Raw genomic sequence first — 7,478 nt, forward strand, 5'->3', positions numbered from 1 at the left:
CCAGAGGTGACTCAGCAGAGGCCCTGCCGTCAATTCCAATGGGGAGACATTCCCGGGCAGCCTCCGGTTAAAAAAAAAGCCCAGAGACCGGTCAGCATATAATCCCAATGCGTCAACTGTGCGTGAGTCAGAAGCAGTTATGCCCACAAGTCATAAAGTAGCAGCTGGACCCAAGATAACTGGCATCCTTCCAACCCCACCCCCCGCCCCAGCCCTGTCTTAAAGAAGAGCAAACAGAGCTGAAGGACGAGCCGTGACCACAGCGTGACTCCACGGTTTTATTTTATCAGTCTTGTCCTAATAGGACACGTGGGTTAGTTCCAGTTTGGAGCAATCATCAACAGCCTTGCTGGGCCTCCCCGCGCCTATAGGAGTGGGGGTTTTCCAGGGTCGCTGGGGAGAAACAGAATTGCTGGGGTGAACTAGAAGCCCAGAGTGTGTTCCGGTTGCAGCAAAGGGGGGGTGTCTCTCCCCAGCTTGCTTGCAGATCAGTTTCTCAGCCTCAGCACTGGTGACATTTTGGGCCAGAGAATTCTCTGTCCTGTGCATGGTAGGACATGTAGCAGTACCCCTGGTTTCTCTACCCATGAGACAACATGGCATATCACCACCCCCCTCTGTGACAACCACAAATGTCTCAAGACATTGTCAAAAAGGGGTCAAACGCAGCCCCAGGATGGAAACTACTGCTTGAGATCTACAGAGCCTGCAAGTAGGAATTCTAAGCACAGATTCTTTTTTTTTTTTTAAGATTTTATTTATTTATTTGACAGATGGAGATCACAGAAAGGCAGGCAGAGAGAGAGGAGGAAGCAGGCTCCCCGCTGAGCAGAGAGCCCGACTCGGGGCTCAATCCCAGGACCCTGGGATCATGACCTGAGCCGAAGGCAGAGGCTTTAACCCACTGAGCCACCCAGGCACCCCTAAGCACAGATTCTTTAAGCAGATTTATGGATATGAAGGATTTTCTTCTCTTTGGGCAGGTGCGATTTTTTTCCTCTATGGAAGGGGTACAATGACCCTGGTAGTCACTAAAGATTTCAGGTCATTATGGCTACAATTAGTGGTATTTGAATATGGATCATAGAAATTATATTATAATCTTCTTTAAATCTTAAATTTCCTGATTTTGAACCTGTTTCAATCCCGTGGCCACATATGAGAATGTTCTTGTTCTTAGGAAATGCACACTGAAGTATTTAGGAGTAAAAGAACGTTGCACCTGTAACTGACTCTCAAATGATTCAGAAAAATTATAAACACACAGAGAAAATGACAAATCAAGTGTAGCAAAGTGTTGATGATTGGGGGATCCGAATGAAGGAGATATGGAAGCTTACTGCACTATTCTAGCAACTTCTCTGTTAAAATAAAATTATCTTAGAAATTATGATTTTAAAAGGATCTTGTCATACTCACCTATGTTTTATTTTAGTTTTTAAAACATGGTTTTAATCTGTTATTCCCTGGACTCCAAATTACTCCTGTTCCCTGAATAGTACACGGAGTACATTCACACTTCATCATCCTTGATCTCGCCACACCTGCAGCCGAACATACCTTCCCTCCCTTTTCTCCCTGATGAAATCTTACTCATCTTTGGGCAAGTTAACTTTTCTGAGCCTCAATCTTTTTTCCTATAAAATGAGGCCAAAGAGCAAGTGTACGTAAAATATCCACCTTCAAACGCCAGTCCCCCACACCTTTCTCCCCAATCCCACACTGATCTTGATCCTTATGCTCTGCCAGTAAGAAAGAAGATGTAAAACAAAAACAGATGTATTGGTTTCCTATAACTGTGAAGTCCAGAAGAAGATCAAACACAGTTCAGGTAAGGTTTGCTCGGGGTATTTATTTAATGCTAATAATAATAGCTATAATTTATTGCCAGACACTCTTCTAACCACAATGTATTTATTAGCTTATCTTCACAACCACCCCACAAGCAAGGCATACTCTTGTTATCCCCATTTTCCATATTAGGAAACTGACATCCTAAGAGAATAAATAATTTGCCCACGGTCACACAGCATACAAGCGGTGGGGCTGAGACTTAAAAAAGTCTGGCTGACTGGAAAGGGGGTACTGCTTTCAAGCAAGGTTTGATCCAGTCACTCAAAGATCTCACCAAGGACCTGGTTTCTCTTGGTCTTTCCTCTTTCCCTTCTCCAGGGAACTCACCCTAAAGGTGACCCCCTCATGGCTGCCAGCAGATTCTGATGAGACTTGCTTTCTCATTCACATCCAATGGGGTAAAAGCATCTATTTCCCAAGATGTTCAGATTCCTGGATCCATGAAATTCCAATGGCAGGATCCTGAAATTGACTCTGACTGGGCCACCTGAAGTCACACACCCATCTCTGAACCAATCACCATGTTTCAGGTGGCTGGACATCTCTTGGCTTATATTAAAGATGTGGAGTCCATCCCATACAAACCACAGGCTGACACAGCAGGCAAGAGAGAGTCCTCCAAAAATTCAGAGTATTGTTTCCATGAAGGAAGGGGAATGGGCGTGGGCACCCAGAAGCAGATGTCTCCATCCCCATGACTCACACGTACAATAAAACACTTTAGGGGCGCCTGGGTGGCTCTGTGGGTTAAAGCCTCTGCTTTCGGCTCAGGTCATGATCCCAGGGTCCTGGGATCGAGCCCCGCATCGGGCTCTCTGCTCAGCGGGGAGCCTGCTTCCCCTCCTCTCTCTCTGCCTGCCTCTCTGCCTACTTGTGATCTCTGTCAAGTAAATAAATAAAATCTTTAAAAAAAAAAAAAAAAAAACACTTTAAAATGTAGAAAGAAGAAAAAAAAAGGAAGGCTTAATTTGAGGATGGCTGTGCCATAGCCCAGGCATGCACCGTCTGGTCAGTGTAGTCTGGCCATGACCTCCAGGGAAGGAGGCCTTCCTGTCTATAGCCACTCCCTGTGGTGCTAGCAGGGCCAGGAGGCAGGCCCCTTCAGGGTGTTGGCAAACAGCCTGCAGCAGGTCAGAGCACAGCATGGGACACTTCCTTCCGGGTAGGAGGCCCTGCTGGGAACAGGGGAGATGGAAAGGAGATGTTCCCACAGACTGACAGAGGGAGCAAGCAGCCCAGCGGGGCACACAGGGCCTCAAGGGGTAGCGGGATAGCTGGCATGCTGACTGCACAGCAGCCCCCCATCTCTGAAACTCTTCTCACAGCCAGGAAACTCTGACGCCCTTGGTCCTTCCACCAGGCTAAGACCTGGACCTTCTTAGATCCCTGTGGACCCTAATCCCACTTTTTCTTAACAGCCCACACATTCAGTCAATCATGAAAGCTAGTAAGCCTCCGTCCCACCTCAGGGCTCTTGCACGGGCTTTTTGCTCTGTCAGGAACACTCTTCCCCTACAGTCGCACATGGCTCCCTCCATCCCCTCCTTTAATCTGCTCGCCTTCTATCTTTAGTCTATCACCTTCTCAGTGAGACATTCCTTGGCTTCCGTAGTTAGCTAGTCAACCTGCCCTCCAACCTCGCACCTTCCAATCCTCCTTACCCTGCTTTGTTGTGTTTTTTCCCCCCAAAGCAGTCATGTCGGCATAGTTTAGTACGAGTGATTATTGTCCATCTCCCCCTTCTATCTCCGCCCCCCCCCACCCCCCGCCGCTGTCAACTCCAGGAAGCAGAGATTTTTGTCTTCTTTCTTTCCTGTTACCTAGAGCAGGCCCCGCCTTGTAATACCTGCTCAATAAATATTTGCTGGGTGAATAAATGAAGGTAAAAATGAAAATCTGAGTGAAGCTCATTTTTGCAGTCAGTTTGTGTGGTGTGGAGCCTACATAAATACGCGTGAGGCAGGAACTTAAACATTTCCCCATAACATAGGGCGCTGTGTGTCACTAGGAAGTCTCGCAGGAATGAGACTCCACTCCCCCAGGTCCCTCAGCCCGCAGCATGGGGCTGGCTCGGGGCAGATGCTGAAAACATTCACCCAGCACAAGCACACCCAGATGGTTGAAGAGGAGGCATAAAGAGGGGGGAGAAGGAAGTCTGCTGGCACAAGCCCCCATCACAGCCTCCTCACCCATCACCCCTGACCTCCAGCCCCCTCAGCCATCACCCCTGCGGACCCTTCTTACTCATCTCCCTCCCCTCATCTAATCCACCTCCTCTGGTAGCTAGAGGGAGCTTCTCAAAGCACAAATTGGATCTTCTGCTCTGCGGGGCACCCTGGTGCTGCCCTTGGAAAGGTCAAGATTTCTCTGTAGGGCACCAAGCATGCCCAGGCCCCCAAGGATCTTCCATTTCTCTGCAACTTTCCTCTCATGCTATACCCCAGCCTGGTTTACTGTCTTTTCTTCCACTCAGTGAGTAAAACAATCTCTCACCCCTGGGTCTGTGCACATGCTAGTCCCTGTGTCTGAAAGACCCTCATACCTCCCCTGACTCCCTTTCCCCCAACCAGTTCTTACTTAACATAAGATGTCAGCTCAGGCATCCCCTCCTCCAGGAAGCCATCTCTGATTTCTCATCCTGGCCTAAATGGTGCATGACGATCTGGCTCCTTTGTACCCCTCTGATGCCACCTTCCCCCTTTTTCTCCACTCACCCTCTGCTCCAGCTTCAGAAGCCTCCTTGCTGTCCCTTGAGCACACCAAGCATGCTCCTGCCTCGGGCCTCTGCACTTCTTCTCTGGGTATCTTCTTGGCAGCTCTTTCCCTTCCTCAAGGTCTCTGCTCAACTGCCACCTCCTCCAAGAGGCTTTCCTGACACCTTCTACTCCCCATCTGATGAAGCCCTCCCTGTCATTCTCCACCCATCTCTGCAGCCTGCTTCACTTCTCCACATCATTGGTCCCTACCTGAAATTAGATTATCTTTTTACGTGTTTCTTGTCTGTCCCACTTGCAAATCTAAGGGCAGGGCCCCCCACATGTCTTGTTTGCTGCTGTACCATCAGCATTTTGCACAGTATCTGGCCCACAGCAATTCTCAGTAAAGATCTGATGAATAAGTGAATGAAGCAATCCAGATCAACGTGACTTGAGGCAAGCCGGCAGGGGCTCCATCCCCCAACACTGTGACACCTTGTGGGGGTGTCCATCTCGGGCAGCTTTGCAGCCTGAGTCTCAGAGCCAGGAGGAACTGGAGAAGAGAGACGGAAAGGGGGAGAAGGAGCCAGCCACATACCTCCCCAGGGAGACAGTTCACCAGGAAGCAGGTACAGCAAGTGCTAAGGCCCAGTGGCAGGATGACACTGAGAGATGTGAAGAGACATGGCTGGAGAGTCAGCAGGGCCCAGACCAGCAGGGCCTCGAATGTCAAGTGAGGGTGTGGATCTCGTCCCAACGCCTTCATAGTCAAGTGTAACACCCAAGGGAAGTGATGAACATTTTTCTGCAATGTCTCCTGCCTGCCAGGTACTCTGCCTTTCATTGTGTTCACTGTGAACCTTATGAAAGCCTATGACACATTCTCTTTCCGTTTAACAAAGGAAAACAGACCTACATAGGCTCAGAAACAGAGCTGTGAGACTCCAAGTTTCAAAGGCTGAGCTCCTTCCATTGCCCAGCACTGCCTTTGACCTTTGCACTGTCCGCCCATTCCCACCTTAGGCACGTGATTCTGCCTCTTCCCTCCTTACTGACTTTGCTCTCACTTGGTGATCAAAAGCGCATGTCATTCTCAAGGCCAGAAAAACAACCTGATGCCCACTTGATACCTCTGCTCAGAACATCCAGCGTGCACCTCTTGCGCAATATGCCCAAAACAGAACTGCTGTTCTCTCCCGCTCCCCCAACGTGCTCCCACCGGGTTCTCGCCCAGCTCCGTCAACAGTATCTCCATCCTCCCAGTGGCTCAGACACCAGGAACCTGGGAGTCACCCTCAAACTTCTATTTCCCTCACCCCACTCCATCTCATTGACCAGCAAAGGCTGGCCACACCACCTCCAAAAACACATCCAGAATCAACCACTTCCCCCACGTCCACAATCACACTGCTCTGACCCTGCATCCACTCCTACCTGAGCCATCGTGGTCACCTCTTCCTGGTGTCTTGCCTCTGCACCGTCCCGGAGTCCATTCCTTGCAGGCAGCCGGAGACACCCTATTAAAATGCACAGTCAAGGTAACTGCACAACTCTTTACTAGAACTGCCCGACAGAATTTTCTGTGATGATGGACATGTTCTACATCTGTACTGTCCAATTTGCTTGCCACCTGCCACAGGTGACTATTGAAATGTGCTTAGTGTAACTGAAGGGCTGAATCTTTAATCTGACGTAAAAAGCCCCACTCTGTCGGCAAGGCTGTGGGAAACAAGCTCTCTTGAACACAGCTGTGGGAGTATAAATTAGCATGTGATTCTTTTTTCTTTTAAATATATTTATTTATTTGACAGAGAGAGGGATCACAAATAGGCAGAGAGGCAGGCAGAGAGGGGGAAAGCAGGCTCCCCGCTGGGCAGGGAGCCCAATGTGGGGCTCCATCCCAGGACCCTGAGATCATGACCTGAACTGAAGGCAGAGGCTTAACCCACTGAGCCACCCAGGCACCCTAGCATGTGATTCTAATCCCAGTATCCACCTACCTAATGATGGTTGTTCTATATCTGCTAAAATGATAAAGACATTTATCTTTATCACAGTGATCCCAGTTCAAGAGTGTGTCATCTTGATCTACCTTCACATGCAACAGTGACATTGCATAAATAGTTGACAACATCTAAAGACAGAAGCAATAGGCATTCCATTCCATTCCAAGGTCCATTCAATAGGCAACTAGTTAAATGAATTATGGTCCAGCCACACAATGGAATATGATGACGTTGTAAAAAAAAAAAAAAAGAATATGGAAATATAACACCCAGGGCACACAGAAAGAAAAAACACAGAAACTGGACTTCATTGAAAGTAAAAACATTTTTTTAAAAGTAAAAACATGGGGCACCTGGGTGGCTCAGTGGGTTAAAGACTCTGCCTGCAGCTCCGGTCGTGATCCCGGGGTTCTGGGATCGAGCCCTGTATCGGGCTCTCTGCTCGGCAGTGAGCCTGCTTCCTCCTCTCTCTCTGCCTGCTTGTGATCTCTGTCTGTCAAATAAATAAAATCTTTTTTAAAAAATTTAAATAAATAAATAAATAAAAGTAAAAACATTTTTGTGCACCAAAAGACATTATGCAAGCAGTGAAAACACAACAAACAAAATGAGAAACAATACTTGCAAATCATGTATCTGATAAGAGTCCAGTGTCCAGAATACATAAAGAACTCTTACAACTCAACAATAAAAAGGCAAATAATCCAATTCTTCAATGGGCAAAGGATTTGAATGAAAGCATTGGGCTGAGCCTTAATTCACTCAGCAAGCATTTACTGAGCTTCCACCACGTGCCCTATGCCGATCCAGACATGGGGATTCGGCTGTGAACAAAGCAAACCCTGGCCCTCGGGAACTGGTTTTCTGGTGGGTGGCACATGAACTGCAAGTTCATTGCCCATGACAAGCGCTGTGAAGACAA

The sequence above is a fragment of the Martes martes genome (genome assembly GCF_963455335.1).
Source record: "Martes martes genome assembly, chromosome: 9".
Lineage (NCBI taxonomy): Eukaryota > Metazoa > Chordata > Mammalia > Carnivora > Mustelidae > Martes > Martes martes.